Here is a 21,298-nt window from a genome sequence, read left to right on the forward strand (position 1 = left end):
CTTTACCTGCTGGCACATTCCTCAGGCATCAGTTAAAAACAAAATTACAAGGCACAATTTTTGTTTGTCTTGGATGCAGTCACTCATCGTTTTAAAACTGCAACATTGTACCATTAAGAACTAAAAAATTGGTGGTGTGCGCCTGTAGTCCCAGCTACTTAGGAGGCTGAGGCATGAGAATCCCTTGAACCTGGGAGGTGGAGGTTGCAGTGAGCCGAGATCATGCCACTGCACTCCAACCTGGGCAACAAAGCAAGACTCTGTCTCAAAAAACAAAAAACAAAACAAACAAACAAAAAATATTGTTTGGGCCTTCGGCTTTTAGTGATGGCTAAAGCAAAACTAGGATTTCTTTTCTTAAAAACCATAAAGAGGACGGGCGTGGTGGCTCACACCTGTAATCCCAGCACTTTGGGAGGTTGAGGTGGGCAGATCACAAGGTCAGGAGTTCGAGACCAGCTTGGCCAACATGGTGAAACCCCATCTCTACTAAAAATACAAAAATTAGCCGGGTGTGGTGGCAGACGCCTGTAGTCCCAGCTATTCAGGAGGCTGAGGCAGGAGAATCACTTGAACCTGGGAGTTGGAGGTTGCAGTGAGCCAAGATTGGGGCACTGCACTCCAGCCTGGGCGACAGAGCGAGACTTCATCTCAAAAACAAAACAAAACAAAATAAAAAAACCATAAGGAAGACAGAGGAGTAAGCATTAAATAGTATTTTCCAGATGTGTTAATAAAATATGTGGCAGCTTTGAGGAAATACTTCATGAATATATTGCCTTTCCCCACTGTCAGCCACACCCACACACACATTACTCTCCATGATTGTAGATGAAGCCAGATTGCATGACTTGCCCCAAGTGCAGAGGTTGGCCAATCTAATTTATACTGTTTCTTTGCATGATTGAATTCCCATGAGTCATTTCCATCTTCAGTGTGAGAGGGAAAGTTCAGTGGAACTGCATTAAAATGAAGACCAACCCCTCTGTCTCCAAAGCAGGCTTAGTGGCTCCCTGAACTCTGCATCCCCGGTGTGGTGTTTTCTCTTAGAGAGCTCGGGAGCGGCGCTGCTGGCAGCCCCGCAAACCTGACAGTGCACAGGTACAAGTTTAGCTACGGGTCAAGCACGGTGGCTCATGCCTATAGTCTCAGCACTTTGGGAGGCAGAAGAGGGAGGATTGCTTGAGGCTAGGAGTTCAAGACCAGCCTGGGCAACATAGAGAGTGCCTGTCTCTACAATTTTTTTTTTTTTATCCAGGCATGGTGGTGCACACTTGTAGTCCCAGCTACTCGAGAGGCTAAAGTGGGAGGATCACTTGAGCCCAGTAGGTTAAGGCTGCAGTAGTCATGATTGCACCACTGCACTCCAGCCTGGGCAACAGCGCGAAACCCTGTCTCAAAAAACAAAACAAACAAATACCCCAAAAGTTTCGCTGCAGTGGATGACCTAGGGTATGTAAACAGGTTCTTCTCTCCTTGGCATATCTTTTCTCCCTTTCCAGGACTAAAGGAGGAAAATCTGACAGGGTTGTGTCTACAATAAAGGTGATGATACAACATCCCAAAGCCAGAAGGGGCAGCCTCTGGTTAAGCAAAGACTCTGAGCATGAATGATTTAATAAATAGCAATCATATGCGTATGTACTAACTGGTCTGGTCATTTTATGTAGTGTGATCCACAAATATCTAACACGCCAACTCAGTTTTAGGGTGGTTGTTCGAATTGAAGCTTTAATTCTTGAGCAGTCTAAGTCTTCAACAGTTGGAGGGCCTATGCTAATTTGATTTTGCCAGTACAAATTTTATGCTGTTTAACACATGAATTATAATGGCATATTTATAAAGATGGTTAACTTATAGCTACTTTTTAACCTTTCGCCTAGCGTTTGATTTAGGTACATTTGATTAGTGAATGCTCCTTGCACTTTCTTGTGCACATGCATAACATCACGATCATCATGTTCGATTTAATCCTATATAAATGTCCTATCCATGCTGATGACCTACAAGGTCCCACATGAACTGGTTCTTTCTTTTTTTTTTTTTTGGAGATGGAGTCTTGCTCTGTCTCCCAGGCTGGAGTGCAGCACGATCTCCGCTCACTGAAACCTCTGCCTTCCAGGTTCAAACAATTCTCCTGCCTCAGGCTCCCAAGTAGCTGGGATTACAGGCATCCACCACCATGCCCGTCTAATTTTTTTTTTTTTTTTTTTTTTTTTTTTTTTTTTTTTGAGATGGAGTCTCACCCTATTGCCTAGGCTGGAGTGCAGTGGCATGATCTCAGCTCACCGCAACCTCCACCTCCCGGGTTCAAGTGTTTCTCCTGCCTTAGCCTCCCAAGTAGCTGGGATTACAGGCATTCGCCACCATGCCTGGCTCATTTTGTATTTTTAGTAGAGACATGATTTTCACCATGTTGGTCAGGCTGGTCTCGAACTCCTGACCTCAAGTGATGTGCTGTCCTCGGCCGGCCTCCCAAAGTGCTGGCATTACAGGCATGAGCCACTTGCCCAGCCGAAGTGGCTCGTTCCTATCCTTCTACTCCCATCCCTCATGACTCTCTGCCTTCATCACTGTGTTCTAGTCAACTGGCTTCTGGCCGTTCCCAGAACATGCCAAGCTCCTTTTTGCTCGAAACCTATGTTCTCTTGCCTCTGCCTGGAACTACAGTCCCCTCATTCAGCGACACCTACTCAGAGAGACATCCTGCCTAGAATCCTTACTGTCTCCCACCTCCTCCACAAACTTGTGATACACTGTTCTCTGCTTTATAATTTTTTAAAGCACTTATTACTAGCAGTGATTATAGTCTATATTTATTTGTATTGTCTATCCCTTGCCCATTAGAATGCTAGCTCCCTGGGGTGTTACCTGCGTTGCTCATTGCTGTACCCAGCCCCCCATGCCCAGAACTGCTGGCGACTGGCCCATCATGACAACTCCACAAGATTTGTTGAATGAATGAAAGATCACCTGAGACCAAGTCTTACTGAAGGATTTCTTTAAAGCCCACAGAGGGACCAAAGCTGAGGGAGCATTTGACTCTTGGTTAGTCCTTGACCACACGTTTTCACATCTCCTCTTGTTCTTTAAAACGCTCTTTCCCCTTAGAGCTTTTATTAAAGCCTCATTATGTCACTTGAAGAGGAGGAATGTCCCCTTCAGGGGACCCCTACGGACATGTATTTCATTAACAGAGCATTATCTCACAGAGCAAGCAGGAACTTCCAAAAGAAGGGTGATGGTTATAAGAGCCTCTAAATAATTTTGACTGATTAGGTATCTTAATCCAGTTGCCAGTTAATTGTGTTTGTTTGTGATTAAGAATATGATTTTCACCTGCTCCCCCTCCACAATCTCCCCTGTGTTTGGAGAAAGCCAATCTCCTGCCCACTGCATATCTGCTGTGAGTTCTTTGAAGGTGTTTGCTGAGGGGATGAGACCACAGCTATCACCTGGAGCCGGGAGCTGGGACGAAGGAATCCCTGCCAAGCCACCTGCAGGTTGACTCAGAAAGTTCCTTACGCCCAAGTCAAACAACAGGAGATCTGAAGACAGGGCTCCCTCCCCACCCCCTCACCCCTCACTCGTGTCACTCTTTCTACGGAGAAAATAACTCAGTCATCGAAATGCCCATCAAAACTCAATATTCTCACAGATTGTCTGTGGATAGAATCTGTCATATAGTAGTACTTTTAACATACATTAAAAATAAATCACTAGAATAATAAAATAAAGGCATACGAAATACACGTTTTTTATTCTAGATATCAGCATATATTATATGCTGATATATTATATCAGCAGGTGTCAGATTCCTCTCAAACTGCTCCCAAATTCCCAACCTGCTTATTGCAGTTTCTGTTCTTCCCCTGCAGGTGGGATACAAACAGTGCACAGAGGGTCCTAAAACAGCAGCCCTTTTTCTTTTTTTTTTTTTTCTTTTTTGCAATTTTATGTTACTGGCCCTTATTTTAAAAAAAGAAAAAATAACAAGACCTCAAACTGATTAAGAAAGTGAAATTAGATAAAAACTTCTATCACTCATAAGCACCAAATGAACACTATGCCATATATCGACTGCATTAGCTGGTGCACAGCTAGGTTATTTGCCTGGCCATTCGGATCCAGGGGCCTTGGTGAGTGGAGACATGAATGCCTTCAACTTCACTGCTGGGATTTAGTGTAGGTGCGGACCGAGTGAAAGGACGGAAAAGCAAAAAAAGCAAACTATGCGGTAAAGAGGAAAGGGGGAATTGGAGTTTTCAGGTTAACTTAACCTTCCAGTGACCTGCTTCTCAATCACAGATTTGAATTCTTTCTTCTGCTGCCAAATATTTAAACCTATTTTATTAACCATAGCTACTCCTACACATCGAATATTTCGTTTTCTGTTTTACTGATGGAGACATGGAAGTGAAGTTTCTAATAGTCAATCCAGGGGATCTGGTGGCAGAAGCCCAAGCTAAGGGGTTTAGTTCTTTACCCTCTTTAGAGCGGGCGTCCCCTGGGCTGTGCCCGCTGCTCTGCCTGTGAGATGGGACAGGCCTGCTACATACCTCGGAGGTGCCATTTGGCTTTCTAATGGGATCAGCGTTTTCATCCAAACTCTCCTCACCTAGATATTTCAAGTCATGCCTTCCACTCTATCCTCCAACTCACTGTAACTTCTAACTTTATAAATACACTTGGAGTCCCTTAAATTCCCATCTTCCTTTTGTTTCCACCAACGCAGCTAACAAAGAGCTGTAGTTCTTTATATGGAAAACAAGTTTCCATATGTGAAAAATTATAATATATGAAACATTGATTGCTTTGTATTACTTATTACCATACTAAAGCCTTTGTTCAGACAGAAGACTTAAAATTATTATTTGATGTGCCATTGTATTTTCCAGGCAGACACATGAACTGTTCATCCACAATTCCTTCCTTCTAAATTGTAAATAGCTGTACTCTCAAAGATGCTTCAATTGGGCAGTCATATTCCTTGCATGTTAAATTTCTTTATAAATAGCTTCTTTGAATTCAAATTATCTTATTTTATTATTTTATATATCTGTACATTTTCTCTAACCCAGGCAGCCACAAACATCTTCAAGTCTTTTAGAGCGAGAAATTTCTGTATGGAGGAGATCCGAAATTGTGAAAGAATCAAAATCGCTATAACACAGAGTAGTACACAAAAGGGGGAAATTATTTCTTTTGTAGATTTGTTTTCAGATATAATAAACTTGCACAATATATTTAAAATGGTATGTAGCTTCGTAAAGAAAAAAGTTGTTACAATAGTTGGCACTGCTTTCTAAAGAACATGAATGTGTTTAGGAGATATACCTAATGTAAATGACGAGTTAATGGGAGCAGCACACCAACATGGCACATGTATACAAATGTAACAAACCTGCACATTGTGCACACATACCCTAGAACTTAAGGTATAATAATAATTTTTAAAAAAAGAAATAATGTACAGATTTTCCCACCTTTGAATGAATAGCTTAGTATCTAGGCAACTAATGTCCTAACACTTCTGAATAAAGCCCCAGCTTATGATTATAAATAAATTATTTGACTGCCTGAAAAAAAAAATGTTAACATTAGGGGAAGCATGGTGAAGGGTACACAGGAACTGTCTTTGCAACCTTTTTGTAAATCTAAAATTATCACAAATAATGTTTGTCAAAAAATAAAATATTATGAGTACCTCAAAAAAACAAAAGAACATGAATGTGGAAAAATTATTGATTGTTTTACAAAATAATAATGACAGTGTGCATAGTACTTTTATATACATACTTCAATTTCATCATCAAAATAACCCTACCAGTTAGATCTTCTTACTTTTTTCATTTTTTTTTTCTACAAGAGGAAATGAGGTTCAGAAGGATGAAATGGCTCCCACAGGGTCACACAAGAGGAAGAATTGAACCTTCTCATTCCACAATTTATGCTCTGTGTCCCAAACTTCTAATATGGTTTTACACATGTAAAGAGGGAAATTATTAGCCACTGTAGTGTTTATCCAATGCTCAAAGGACTCCAGTTCACTTTTTGTTTTTTTTTGAGACAGAGTCTCGTTCTGTCAGCGAGGCTGGAGTGCAGTGGTGCAATCTCAGCTCACTGCAACCTCCACTTCCCGGGTTCAAGCGATTCTCCTGCCTCGGCCTCCTGAGTAGCTGGGATTACTGGCACCTGCCACCACGCCTGGTTAATTTTTGTATTTTCAGTAGAGACAGTGTCTTGCCATGTTGGCCAGGCTGGTCTCAAACTCCTGACTTCAAGGGATCCACCTACCTCGGCCTCCCGAAGTGCTGGGATTACAGGCATGAGCCACTGCCCCCAGCTCAGTTCACTTTGATTACTAAGAGCACTCTGGCTTGGTTCAAAGACGGTAGAACATGCTTCTTATTAAATATTTTAGTGAGGATACTTTCTATGTCCATAAACTAGGTGTCAATAATGAATATAGTCACCCAGAGCATCCTAAATTTAGCTGATAAACTCCTAAAGCAGCGTCCTTCAAAGAGTTTTCCAAACTTTTTTTGACAGAGGTTCTCCTCAGGGGATCTGCAGAGAACCCTGGATATCTGTATTCAAGTACCCCAAGCTTGAATACAGATTCAATTATGTTCCCTAGCCAAGACTGGGATGCAGTGCTTTAATATATTAAAAGTGGTAAATGGTTAATGATATTCCATAGAACTGTTGCAGCATAGATTAAAACTATAATTATGCTAAGCTGAAATTCAAGGTGCCCCGAGTAATATTATTCCTAAAAAGTCAACAGCAACTTATTACCTTTTTCCAGAAGAGAGCTAGAGCCTTGGTAATCTTTTTTTTTTTTTTTTTTTTTTTTTTTTTTTTTTGAGACGGAGTCTCTTAGGTTCTTAGTCCCCTCATTATTTGTAAATAATAAAACTTCTAAGGAAACGGGGATAGCCCTCGAACTTCATCTTATTACGGCCTCCCAAAGTTTTTCCAGAAGAGAGCTAGAGCCTTGGTAATCTTTAATGTCAAAAGGGAAAAAAAAATTATGACCCGAAGCTTTGTTGAGTACATCTTCTTTTGTGATTTCAATAGTGTCTTACTCCCAGAAAGAATTAATTCTTTATGTCTTCCATAGCTATTTTGTCATAATTTTGCTGAGAGAGTTCAGGTCACAGTGTAGAACATCTTGTTAAAATTGACCACCTTGTTTTATTCTTCTTTATACTACTCCTTACCTCTTTGTACAACTTTTTGACACAGATTATTAAGTGCTTAATAAATACTAAATTGGTTGTAATTCCAGTTGATTAAGAATGATGGAAAAGGACTTGGTATCCCTACGACTCTTTTTTTTTTTTTTTTTGAGACAGAGTTTTACTCTTGTCACCCAGGCTGTACTGCAATGGCGTAATCTTGGCTCACTGCAACCTCCGCCTCCTGGGTTCGATCAATTCTCCTGCCTCAGCCTCGCACCCACCATGAAGTCTGGCTAATTTTTGTATTTTTTAGTAGAGATGGGGTTTCACCATCTTGGCCAGGCTGGTTTCAAACTCCTGACCTCAAGTGATCCACCAGCCTCAACCTCCCAAAGTGTTGGGATTAGAGGCGTCAGCCACCGCACCCAGCCCTATGACCTTCTTAAGCCTTGTTTCCTATGTGTTCATTTTGATTGCAAGAATCTTGAGTTTTCTTGCATGGTCTTCTGTCACTTAACAATGGGGATGTGTTCTGAGAAATGCTTCCTTAGACAAGTTGGTCTTTGTGAAAACATCCTAGAGTGCACTTACACAAACCTAGATGGTGTCACCTACTACACAGCTAGTCTATGTGGGATATAACCTATTGCTCCTGGCTGCCTAGCATGTTACTGTATTGAATACTGTAGGCAATTGTAATGCAGTATTACGTGCACAAATGTATTTGTGTAACTACGGATATCTAAACACAGAAAAAATACTGTAAAAATATGGCATTATCATCTTATGGGGCTGCAGTCATATATGAAGTCCGTCGTTGACTAAAGGTTCTTGTGTGGTGCAAGACTGTATGACTGTATGGCTAATAATGCCAGGCACATATGGAAACTCAATCTGCCTACATCAACTACACATCTACCAATGGATTTTCATAGCCCTGAGTTCCATGCCATTTTCAGAATGTTCCAAATGACAATCCAAATTATTTATAAGCATTTGCCGACCATTCTTTTATAAATATAACCATTTTGAATGTTTTATTGCTATAACAACAGATATTAAAAACCTTTAGACTCCTGATTAACAGGACATGAATCTAGATAAGGGGTAAATGGAGGTTTTCAGTACGTTTTTTAGCAACTCTTTTGTAAATCTGAAAGGATTCCCAAATTTTAAAAAATTCTTTAAACACTAAACCTTAAAAACATGCTAACTGAAAGAAGCCCATCACGAAGGACCACAAATTGCCTGATTCCATTTATATGAAATGTTCAAACATAGGCAAATCTGTAGACTGAAAATTGGTATGAGTTGCTTAGGGCTAAGGGATTAAAAAAAAGCATTGGGGGTGATGGCTAAAAGGTATGTGGTTTCTTTTTGGGGTGATGGAAATGTTAAAAACTTGATTATGGTGATGATTACACAAGTCTGAATATACCAAAAGATCAATGAACTGTACACGTTAGATGAGTAAATTGGTATCTAAGTCATATCTTAATAAAGCAGTTATTTCAAAAATTAAAAATCAGAGACAATCAAAAGACACAGATATTAAAAGTCTTGTTTGAAACTGAAAACTGGTTGAAAGGTGCAGCCACTTTACATAGCACCAGTCAGGATTCTTTCTTTCCCCTCCCCTCCCTGACGAAGCACATTCCACATTCGCAGTAAGTGGATTCTCTCCTCCTCCAGGATAGGTGGTAGAAAAATGTTCTAGCACATAAATGAATCGATTTATGAGTAGTCAGGATAATGTTAACATCTGACAAGTTTGATTTTAACCTTTATCTGTAATTTTGTGTCTTATGTTCAACGTGAATTCATAGATATTTCTGGAAGAGCTTTTGCCTAAGACATTGTACAAATCAATTCAGAATCCTGAATGGCATGCTTCCTTTCTTCCCATCTTCCTGCCTGAAATGCGTAACATGCGTTTTCACTCTCTCTTTCTCAGTTTTATTAAAATTAAATGGCAATGAAGGTTTGTGCAGGAATATTGATGAATTTAAAACAAAGAGAGAGAGAGATAAGTTTACCTTAAGTTAACCAAGTTAAAAATGACATTCAGGTAATCACAGGGTTGGAAGAAAATCCACTTAACCTACAACTCTTGTTTCCCTAATTGTGTATGGGCTAGTATTTTTTTTTTATCAAGCATCCACTCACTTGTTCATTTTGGGAGTTAGTGAAGTATTTCAGATGAATTTAGCTTCATGTTCCATGATATTGAGTAAGGGTGGGATTGGATGAACCTGAAAAATATTTGTGTCGGAGGAAATTTTTATCAGTAGTCAATATTTCACCTTTTTACATAAGAAATGAAACAATTTTGCAAATGGATTTAAAAGGCACATAGCCATGTTCTGTGTGAAAATGTTTTCTTCAGGTGCCTGCGGACTCATGACAAAGAGAATAGTTATTTCTCTGCAAATTGAGCTTTATACCAACCAGATTGTTTTTATTTAACCATGAGTGTCTGTGACAATATGAAAAAATGGGCAAATCGCTAGAGAGTTCCACTTGGGTTCAAGAACAAATCACTTCAGCATGAATCAAGATAGCAAAGTGCAGGTGATGTGGCATCATTACCACACGGAGGGTTAGCAAATGATTTTACCAACTACAGTTGAAACACCTTATTTGTCCTTCCTTCCTCAAAGGGGAAACATTTTTCTAACTTGATTGTGGTCGTTTTTCTTTTTGGAAACGTTTGCTGGAAGAGAAAATAGGAGTTCCAATGTTAAATGATTAACCAAGGGCTTACTATTCAGTTTTTAAAGTTATGAAGTTTTTTTTTCTGCCAAAACAGAGTGTATTATAGTCAGAATGAATAACTTTTACTCATTTCGGGGTATTTTATTACCCTATATTTGGGAGAAGTTAGTCATTTTTATTTGGGACCAGAAAAAAGAATTAGCCTTTTTTTTTTTTGAGACAGAGTCTCACTCTGTTGCCCAGGCTGGAGTGCAGTGGCCTGATCTCCACTCACTGCAATCTCCGCCTCCCAGATTCAAATGATTCTCCTGCCTCAGCCTCCCAGGTAGCTGGGATTACAGGCGCCTGCCACCACTCCCAGCTAATTTTTGTATTTTTAGTAGAGACGGGGCTTCACCATCTTGGCCAGGCTGGTCTCAAACTCCTGACATCAGATGATCTGCCTACCTTGGCCTCTCAAAGTGGTGGGATTATAGGCGTAAGCCACTGTGCCCAGCCAGAATCAGACTTTTTGATAGCCAAATGGATGATTTACCTGTGCCCATTTTAACCTCCTTCTGATATTCCCAGAGAAATGGAATTCTCTACTTCTGTAGGACCAGATAATTCCTAATATAAAACATGAAAACATTGTGAATAAATTTTAAGATCCAAAGAAAGACAGGCTTATTTTATTGTTCTAAAACCAACAAAAAAAAAACAACAACAAATTTGAATTTAAAATTACATGTCTGCTATGGTAATTATTCACACATGCTTATAAACACACTATCTCTCCGTTTCTGATTTCAGAAAGTGAATCGGTGGGAGAAGGTTAAATAATTATTGTTTCATATTCTAATTTTTCACATATTTTTTAAAGTTTACACTTAATTTCAGAAGACATAGCTTCTTAATATCGTCACATAGCATATTTAACTCAAATGGGGTGACTATCAGTAGAATAGATACCTGTTCTATAATATCACCTACACTAAATACTTCTATGTTATAGTTTACAGTCTCAGTTTGAATTTTGAGTTATCAGAGGCAAGATAATTTTCTAGAAGGGCCAAGTCATTGAGTTTAGCTTAAAATCAGCTCTGAACTTGGTGACACTCATAAATCCCACAAGTCTACCCCGAAGTATTAGTAAAGGGCACCCCTAAGATATCTAAGAAAATAACATATTCTACCAAATTCAGTATCATTAGTTCTGTTTGAAATAAAAGTAATTTCTCTCAGTGAAAAAAGGAACTTTGAATTTTAGAAGGTAGTCATTTTGACCTACTTTTTGCACTGGAATTACTTTATTAAGTTAGATCAAACACAGGCTCTTTGCCTCAACTAAATGGACATGCTAAACTGGCTCCAAAGTTGATTTGTGGAACTCAATTATGGACTTCACAAAGTGTTCAAGGTTACTTTTCAATTTGTTTCAGCCAGAATCAATAAATCTCTCACCTGCTTTCTTTGCTGTACGTATTGTACTGGTTAATCATGTATATACATGGCATAGCAAATTAGACTTGGAGAAAGAGTTTTCTGATGGAAGCCAATTTTTAACTACCGTACTGTTGAAATTTTAAAACAAAGGAAAACTCCTTCTGTTTATTATTAAGGTGTGATGGGAACTAAGAGCCATAAATAATTCTGCTGGCCAATTTCCAGAACTAGAAGTGAAAAGAGAGAGAGAAGTGTGGGCAAGGGAAGGGAAGGGAGGAAAAGAAACTCTCTTCTGAAATTGTTTCCTTGAAGAATGGCAACATTTAGGAAATTCTTCATATTAATAGAGAGCCATGAGTGCCCAAAAAGAAAAGGGGAAATAGTCAGTTCTACACATATGGACGCAAGATTTCTCAATACATACATAATAATTTAAAAGACAGCATGAAATGCTTTCTAGAGACTAAAAATTAAACTTCAAATTTATGTGGGTAAATGTGGAAGAGCTGTAGCAGAGAAAATTTTTAAAATCATATCCACAGTAACCCCTTCTTCATGGTAACTCCCCTCTCTTTTCCCTGGATTACCTTATTTATATAGAACTAAAATTGCAGCTTGGACAGCATGGTGAGACCCTATCTCTACAAAAACGTTTACAAATTAAAAAATTTGTCAGGCGTGGTGGTTCTGTGCCTGTGGTCCCAGCTACTAGGGGATTGAGGTGGAAGGACTTCTTGAACCCAGGAGTTCAAGGCTGCAGTAAGCTGTGATTGCGCCACTGCACTCCAGCTTGGGTGACAGCACAAGATCCTGTCTTAAAAAAATAATACTAAAATTAAATAAAACAAAATAAAATAAAAAATAATAAGCAGAACTAAAACTGGAGGTTTCATCTAAGGGTGGATGGATGTAGCATGTACTTCAATGGTGCCCAATCAACCTAATTCTGCCCTAACTGTGCTGAAGAAACTGGACGTCACAACACCTGAGCCCCGTCTCGTGCTCAATCTTGTGCTGGTTGTGCAGCTAATATTTGTGTGGCTTTGGCCTAATCATCTTGTTTCTTCCTTCACAGAATGAAAGGACTGCCCTACATGACTCTTAGGTGCCTTTCATTTTTCACATTCTGGGCTGTAGTTCTCTACATGGCAATGAGATTTCAAAACTGCCACCTCTCTGGTAAAGTAGAGAGGTAGAAAATTTTTAACCTTATCCGTTTCTAGCATGTATTAGTATAAAAATTACCTGGGGACGGATGTGATAGGTTTGAAATAGCTTCCATGGATCTGCATTTTCAGCTAGCTGCTGCGGATTCTAACCCAGATTGCTCCTAAAACCTGGAGTGAAGCCTAGCCCTAGGATATCTCTTAAGCTTCTAATGCAGAAGAAGGCTGTGAAAATCAAGCCTTTTAAAATGACTTTTCCTAGGGGTATCTTTAACATTCTGAATGAAAATAACAGCTTTTGCACTGAGGAAATTAACATATAGGAAAGGCACTTCCAGGAAGGAGAGCAATTGTCATAGCTGGGGGACAATTTCTAGGTTTAAGATGCTTGTTCATATTGTTTGCTGAAAAGAGTGAGTATAGAGATAAAGAATGGTAAGACCAGTGCCTCTTTAATTTTAGTGGAAATTATTTACTGTAAATAAAGCACTGTAATAAACTCACATTCATTAAATCTAAATATGAATAGTTTTATATTCCTTAATACCATGAAGGATGTTTCACATATCTCTTTTTCTAGTCTTGCCCATTCTGAAGGTGTTTTTCAATCAATGTCACAAGTTGACAATGCTGGATCTAGTACTGACCCATTAACTCTTTTCCTATAAGGCTCTTTTTAAGATGTTACATATCATATAATTCATTCTTTAAAAGTGTACAAATTCAGTGGTTTCCAGTATATTCAGATATCTGGAACCATCATCACCATTAATTTTTAAATGTTTTGATGACCCCAACAAGAAACTTTTAGCAGTTTATCCCCCCAGATATGGCCCAAAGAAAGCACTACCCTATTTCATATCTCTATAGTTTTGCCTATTTGAGGCATTTCACAGAAATGGAGTTATACGTTATACCATACGTGGTCTTTTATGACTGGTTTCCCTTAGTGCAATGTTTTCAAAGCTCAATTGTGTTGCAGCATATAGCAGCATTTCATTTCTTTCTATGGCTTAATAATATTCCATTGTGTGCTATGCCACATTTTATTTATCCATTCGTCAGGTGATAGACATGTGGATTGTTTGTTTCCACTTTTTGACTACTGTGAATAATGCTGCTATGAACATCTGTATACAAGTTTTTTATGTTTATAATTATTTTTGGTGGAATTGCTGGGCCATGTGGTAACTAAGCTTAACCATTTTAGGAACTGACAGATTGTTTTCCAAAGTGACGGCACCATTTACAAATCCTACCAACCGTGAACAAGGGTTCCAATTTCTCCGTATTCTCGCCAGTACTTGGTATTATCTATCTTTTTTATTACGGCCATCTGAGTGGATGTGAGTCAATATCCTACTGTGGTTTTGATTTGCATTTCCCTAGTGTCTAATGATATCGAGCATCTTTTCATGTACTTACTGGCTATTTGTGTATGTTCTTTGGAAAAATGTTCACACTGTTTTCCCATTTTAAATTGTGTTGTTTGTCTTTTTATTACTGAGACTTAAAAGTTATTTTCATGTTTTAGATATAAGTTCCTTATGAGATATATGGTTTGCAAATGATTTCTCCCTGGTTGTCTTTTCACTCTCCTAATGATTTCCTTGGAAACACAAAAATTATTAATTTTGATGAAGTGTGTTTTGCTTTGTTTTTCTTTGGTTGTCTCTGCTTTTGGCGTCAGATCTAAGAACTTATTGCCTAATCCAAGATCGTAAAGATTTACATTTATGTTTTCTTTTATGAATTTTAATTTTAGTTCTTACATTTAGGTGTCTGAGACATTTAAAAAGTTTTACTTTTTTTATTTATAGTAAAACACACATAAAATAAATTTACTATCTTAACCATTTTAAGTATACAATTCAGTAGTGTTGATTGTATTCACATTGTTGTGCAAACATTGCCACCATCCATCTCCTGAATGATTTTACATTCCCAAATGGGAACTGTATCCACTGAACAACAATCCGAATTTCTCCCCACCTCCATCCCTGGCAGCCAGCATTCTACTTTTTGTCTCTATGAATTTGACTACCTCTTATAAGTGGAATTCTACAGTCTTTGTCTTTTTCTGATTGACCAATTTCATTTAGCATAACACCCCCAAGGTTCATGGATATTGTAGCATGTGTCATAATTTCCTTCCTTTTTAAGGCCAAATAATATCCCATTATATGCATATATTACTTTTTTAAAAAGTAATAAAGACAAGATCTCATTATGTTGCCCAGGTTGGTGCTGAACTCCTGGGCTCAAGCAATCCTCCTGCCTCGGCCTCCCAAAGTGTTGGGATTACAGGCATGAGCCACCATGCCTGGCCTATGTATTACATTTTGTTCAGGCATTTGATCCATTTTGATTTAAGTGTCATTTATGGTATGAGGTAGGAGTCCAATTTTATTGTTTTCCAGTGCAAATCCAGTTGTCTCAGCACCATTTGTAGCCAGTTCATTCTTAGCACAGATAAGTAACTGAATTTAAATAACATCATTATTTCAAACTTCTGTGGAAAACCATTTTAAAGTCTGTTTCAAAAGATATAGAGCACATTCAAGATACTTTGTGCATAGGTGACAATATGTATTTCAAGACAAATATAACAAACAACATGTGACAATGTCATGTTGTTTCTTCCTTGTTCTCTAGAATTTTCTTTTCCGTTTCCTTTTTCTTTTCTTTTTTTCTCTTTTTTTTTCTTTTTTGGAGCGACAAGGTCTCACTATGTTGCCCAGGCTGGTCTTGAACTCCTCAGCTCAAGCCTTCCTCCTGCTTTAACCTCCCAAAGTGCTGGGATTACAGGCATGAGTCACTTAACCCAGCCTAGAATTTTCTTTTTACTGTTGAAAAGTAGACTATCACTGCATATTCTACTTCAAGGGTATTGTGAAGCTAACTAATACAAATCATAACTTAGAAGAATTCCATATTTATATTATTACCAATATTTAAGCATATGTTTATATTTAAATATAATAGTCACAATAAAGCATGCATACAGGCATATACACTGGAAGAAAAAGAATCATTAAAATTACTTCTGCTCTCTCTTTGGTGGGAATGTCTGTCACCAAGAATCAGTATGTACTTGACTACCAATAGGTGGCGCTAAACATTTAGTCAGGATTTTATTCATTTTTACGTTGCCCACAAGATACATAACTATAGCCTCCCGTGAAAAAGAGAAGCAACTTCTAAAAAAGATGCAAAATGATTAGGAAGAAATGGGCTCTCTTCCCATCCCAATGCAGTACTGTTCAAAATGGCAATAAATGAAGGCAGCTTTCAATTAAACTGAGCAACAGGGACGTGTTTACAGATTTGAGTTGCTCCAACATCCCAGTAGTAAGAAAAGGCCTTCTTACTACTCTTCAGGTGGCCCTTGAGGTTAAGGACACTCAGATCCTTTCGAATCCACCAAAAAGTATCCGGGTAAACTGGAGGGGTTTTTTGGTTTGTTTGTTTTTGTTTTGTTTTATTTTGTTTTGGTTATTTCTTTAAGTCTTCAGAGGAAAATAATGCATTTACAGCAGAGAAACATATACAACTGATTCCAGACAGATGTTCAAGAACCAACTAAAATACACATGCTTGATAACAGGACAATCATTTGTATGTATTTTCTTTCTTTTTTCTTTCTTGCTTTTCTTTCTTTCTTTTTTTTTTTGACAAGGTCTTACTCTGTCACCGAGGCTGGAGTGCAGTGGCGCCATCACGGCTCACTGCAGCCTTGACCTCCCTGGTTCAAGCCATCCTCCCAACTCAGCCTCCCAGAGTGTTGGCATTATAGGAGTGAGCCACTGCGCCCAGCCTGTTTGTATTTTCTGTGTTATTACAACAGTTATCAATCTTCATCACTGGTAAATTTAAAATTATATACATACATATGTCTTTGTATAGATATACACCCATATATATCCTATAGGTTGTTGTTACATGAATACTGAAAAGCGAATAATTTTAAAACTGATTTTTTACATTAAACATCTATATATTACAACATTATTACATATTAAATAGCATAGTGTTTTGGGTCAACTTGATTTGTATTTATGGTGCCTTATACCATTGAGGGATTACATTTAAACAAGTAAGCCTCATGCTATCATTTACTGTCCCCTAGGAAACAGAAGTCTAATACGCAGGATAAAGCTGCAAAACAAATGACCCTTCACCTCCAACCCATTGCGAAAGTATGGTGATCTCTTTTTTATAGATTTCTTGGCTTTGGATAAATTTGGGATGATATGGGAATTGTCCCAGAGTCCTGCCAAATACTCAATCCAAAGATCCTCTGAAACACCTCCTTAGTCCTAGATCACTCCAGTTTTGTTTAACTTTTCCAGGCTTCTCTGGAACAGAGCAAACTTTATCAGTTTTTCTTCACCCTTGGTGAGGGTTAAAACACTTGCATTCTTTTTTTCTTGTCCTCTCTAAAGTGCAATTTACTACCAAGCTAGAAATCCTCCCCCATTGGTAATATCAAGCCTTATATCCTACAACAGAAAGTATCTACTATGTTTACTCTTACTAAATTGAAAATACATGGATAGGATGATCAAAATTTTATTTTTATTTTTTTTGAGATGAAGTCTGGCCTGTCACCCAGGCTGGAGCGCTATGGCACAATCTCGGCTCACTGTAACCTCTACCTCCTGGGTTCAAGCGATTCTCCTGCCTCAGCCTCCTGAGTAGCTGGGATTACAGGCGTGCGCCACCATGCCTGGCTAAATTTTTTTTTTTTTTTTCTGAGACGGAGTCTCGCTCTGTCGCCCAGGCTGGAGTGCAGTGGCGCGATCTCGGCTCACTGCAAGCTCCGCTTCCCGGGTTCAAGCGATTCTCCTGCCTCAGCCTCCCGAGTAGCTGGGACTACAGGTGCCCACCATCACGCCAGGCTAATTGTTGTATTTTTAGTAGAGACGGGGTTTCATCATGTTGGCCAGGCTGGTCTCGATCTCCTGACCTCAAGTGATCCGCTCGCCTCTGCCTCCCAAAGTGCTGGGATTACAGGCGTGAGCCACCGCGCCCGGCCGCCTGGCTAAATTTTTTATATTTTTAGTAGAGACGGGATTTCACCATGTTGGCCAGGCTAGTCTTGAACTCCTGACCTCAGGTGATCCGCCTACCTCTGCCTCTCAAAGTACTGGGATTACAGGTGTGGGCCACCATTCCTGACCAAGCAAAATATTTTTAATAAATTCAGATAATGCAATAAATGAAGTTTCTTCACAAATGTTTTCCCCCCATCAATAAACACTAGGTATTTAAAATTTCAAATGAACTCAGGTCCGTTAAAATATACTTACTGGCTCATTTAAAAATTGTATTGGTTCAGTTGAACTTATTTCCAATAAGTTTTAGAAATTTAGGTTTATTTAGCATTTATAAAAAATGGTTGCCCTTCTTGGCAGGATTCCACTGCATGCCACATACACATATATTTTTATCACAGTCCAGGGGAGCGCTTGAAGGCAGGAGAATTATAGGTAGATTGAATAAGTTCGTATGCTTGGATAGCTTAAGATGATACGGTGTTCTGGGATCAGCATGAATCTTCAGTTCTCCCTTTTGATTTCACATATAATGGTAGAGGAATTGTTTAGTGTTTTTCAGAGTAGAGTTCATGGGCCTGAGGAATTCTCAGACATATTTTCGGGGATCTATGGATTTTCTACGCAATTTTATGTTTGGATTTTGGTTGGTTAAAAATATCAATATAGATACATTCTAAGTCATGTGGATAACAGGTTCCTAACAACCACTGACAGTTTTAGTCTCCTGCTTGGATTCATGTTTGCATGCGGTGGCACCAAGCGACACCACTTTCACAGTTAGGAGACAATGAAAAAGAAACTGGGTGCGGAGGTTTGTAATGCTTTTCTGTTGGTTGAAATCATACTCTTGTAGGTTTTCCAATACAATTTAAACCTTTTCATTTTAAAATATGGGCAGGTTTATAAGGATTTTTTTTTTTTTTTCTTTTAGGTAGAGTCTTACTCTATCGCCCAGACTGGAGTGTAGTAGTGTGATCTCGGCTCACTGCAACCTTCGCCTCCCTGGTTCAAGCAATTCTCTTGCCTCAGCCTCCTGAGTAGCTGGGATTACAGGCACATGCCACCATGCCTGGCCAATTTCTGAATTTTTAGTAGAGATGGGGTTTCACCATGTTGGTGAGGCTGGTCTCAAACTCCTGATCTCGTGATCTGCTCACCTTGGCCTCCCAAAGTGCTGAGATTACAGGCGTGAGCCACTGTGCCTGACCAGGAATTTAAAAATGATTCCATAGCAAATAGTTCACACTTCTTAAAATGTTGGTGCTTATAGTATTGTAGTGTCTGTGTGATGATTATTTCATGCAAATTATATTTCAGCTAAATAGCAAGTGTGGTTAGCCAGCATTTCAAGTATCAGAAACTTTACTGTAGCAATGGCTAATAGGCAATAAACTACTAATCTCTACACCAAAAAATGTATTCACTAGTTGGAATAAAGTATGCTAAATAATTTTTTTGTTGGTGAAAGTCATGGTATTCAAGATAAGTGGTGACTAGAAAAATAACATGGGCCTTTTGTTCTTAAATGAACAAATTACAGGATCTTAATCCCTTCTTCAGAGCCTTTGGGCCAAGTAGAAAAAGAATAAAATGCCATGCAGTTATTAATAACCCGGAGAGGTCTGAAACACCGTGGAAGCAAACATATTAAAACTTCAACACAAGACATATAAATATTCGCACTTAATGGATGAATGAAATTATAACAAACCCTCAGTATCAGATTGTTTCTGCCAAATAAGCTGAAAAAATAACTTTGATTTTTAGTGTTGGGTTGCCGGGGGTTTCTTAGTTATTTTGTTTATCTTTACGATTTCAGGTGTGGACTGCAAAAGGATCCATTCAGCTCACACGGTCCTCACATCAGAACACAATTGCACCCAGCACAGAGTGAACTCTCATGCGGGTCCTCTTTGAAGCTCAGAGAGGGGGCCGGGTACAGTGGCTCACACCTGTAATCCCAGCACTTTGGGAGGCTAAGGTGGGCAGATCACTCGAGGTCAGGAGTTCAACACCAGCCTGGTCAACATGGTAAAACCCTGTCGCTACTACAAATACAAAAATTAGCCAGGCGTGATGGTCTGCGCCTGTAATCCCAGCTACTCAGGAGGCTGAGGCAGGAGAATCACTTGAACCTGGAAGGGAGAGGTTGCAGTGAGCCGAGATCATACCACTGCACTCCAGCCTGGGGGACAGAGTGAGACTGCGTCTGGGAAAAAAAAAAAAAAAAGAGAGAGAAGTAGAGTTTCCCTGAGCATAAAAGATCAGAAATTATGAATTTTTAAATTTACTTGATAAATGTTTATGCATTTGTCAGGATTTGGTCCAAGATTTGCAAATTTGCCCGAGAAACTTACAGCCCCCACCTACCCTACCAATCACTGGAAGCTGCTGACATTTATGAGAAGGAGGAGCCATCAGTGGAGGATGATCATGGGGGTGGAGGCTCACCACAAACTTGAAGCCTTCAAGACCATTATTCATTAACAGGGGAGGAACACAGGTTCTGTGAGTCACAACTTGAATTTTGTTATATTAAGTAAGGTAAAGACCGTCAATCACTGCGTATCAGGTCAGGCCAGGTTTTGCTAGTGGTTTTTAGAGCTGCTTGGGTTTTACAATTGTGGATAAGGAGTGGTGGACTTGTACAGGTTCTACCTCTGGTTTGCTATTCAGTGTTCAGAAAGTTACTTCCCAGTGCCTCAGGATATAGTCACCTAGACGTGGAGGAATGGCTTATCTCCAGGATTAAAGCAGTTGCTGCCACACACAGTGCCATGAATTTTGTAAGTATCCTACATATGCGGTTCTTTGAGTGCTCGCTACAGCAATGAAATCTGGCTAACTTCCCAGAGAGGGAATTGATTGGAGGAATAAGGGTGAATGAAAACACCCAAAGGACAAGCTGAACAGTGAAGAAGAGTAAGACCCAGGGGAGTGGGGGATGCAGGGAGAATCAGCTCCTGTATTTTCTGTATGTGTTACAAAAGTCAAAATTGAGGGCCTGAAGGAGCCGTGTTTGCAAAGCTAGATCAAATTTCAGCCTCTTGCCCGAGGAAGCCAACTCTTTGACTGTAGGAAGAACTGCACAGTTTCCATGCCTCTACCCATAACTCCAGCACCAAGATCATGTCCAGGGAGGACCAACTCATTTGTGGTACCTTCTGTTCTCGGTAAATAATGCATTATAAACTCATGGGGAAAGGAGCCATCCAGAGAAAAGTATGTATCATTTATGTAACATACCGTTTTAAGGTCTAGTTTCTTGTCTTGGTCCTGCTGCCTATTATGTGTGACCTTAAGCAAATCACTCCAAGTCTCTCTTATTTATTTATTTATTTATTTATTTAGAGATGGAGTCTTGCTCTGTCACCCAGGCTGGAGTGGACTGGCACGGTCTCGGCTCACTGCAACCTCCGCCTGCCGTGTTCAAGCAGTTCTCCTGCCTCAGCCTCACCAGTAGCTAGGACTACAGGCGCCTGCCACCACGCCCGTCTAATTTGCAAGCCTCTCATTTTTAAAGCAGGTAATAATGGTGCTTTCATTCTATTAATAGGGTTGCAATAAGATTCAATGCGACGCTGGACATAAAGCACTTGGAACTAAGTAAAGGTCCCCACAACACTCTTGGTACTTCCTGTGCACTCAGGCCGACATCAATAGCAATCTGTTTCTTGGCAGATTTCAAACCAAACATTTACTAAATGGTGACTCTTCAAGTCATTCTGCTCTATCGTTAGCTACC

At 39.3% G+C, this 21,298-nt stretch overlaps 1 long non-coding RNA gene across 1 annotated transcript in view; it reads left to right on the forward strand.

Moving 5' to 3' along the window:
* The window catches only part of LOC126961740 (uncharacterized), a 50,290-nt gene that overhangs the window by 7,651 nt on the left and 21,341 nt on the right, over nucleotides 1–21,298 (forward strand). Inside the window, exon 2 of the long non-coding RNA XR_007728409.1 lies at nucleotides 19,373–21,079. This is a non-coding gene — a long non-coding RNA (uncharacterized LOC126961740). The remainder of the gene's footprint in view (nucleotides 1–19,372; nucleotides 21,080–21,298) is intronic.

The sequence above is a fragment of the Macaca thibetana genome, chromosome 8 (assembly GCF_024542745.1).
Source record: "Macaca thibetana thibetana isolate TM-01 chromosome 8, ASM2454274v1, whole genome shotgun sequence".
NCBI lineage: Eukaryota > Metazoa > Chordata > Mammalia > Primates > Cercopithecidae > Macaca > Macaca thibetana.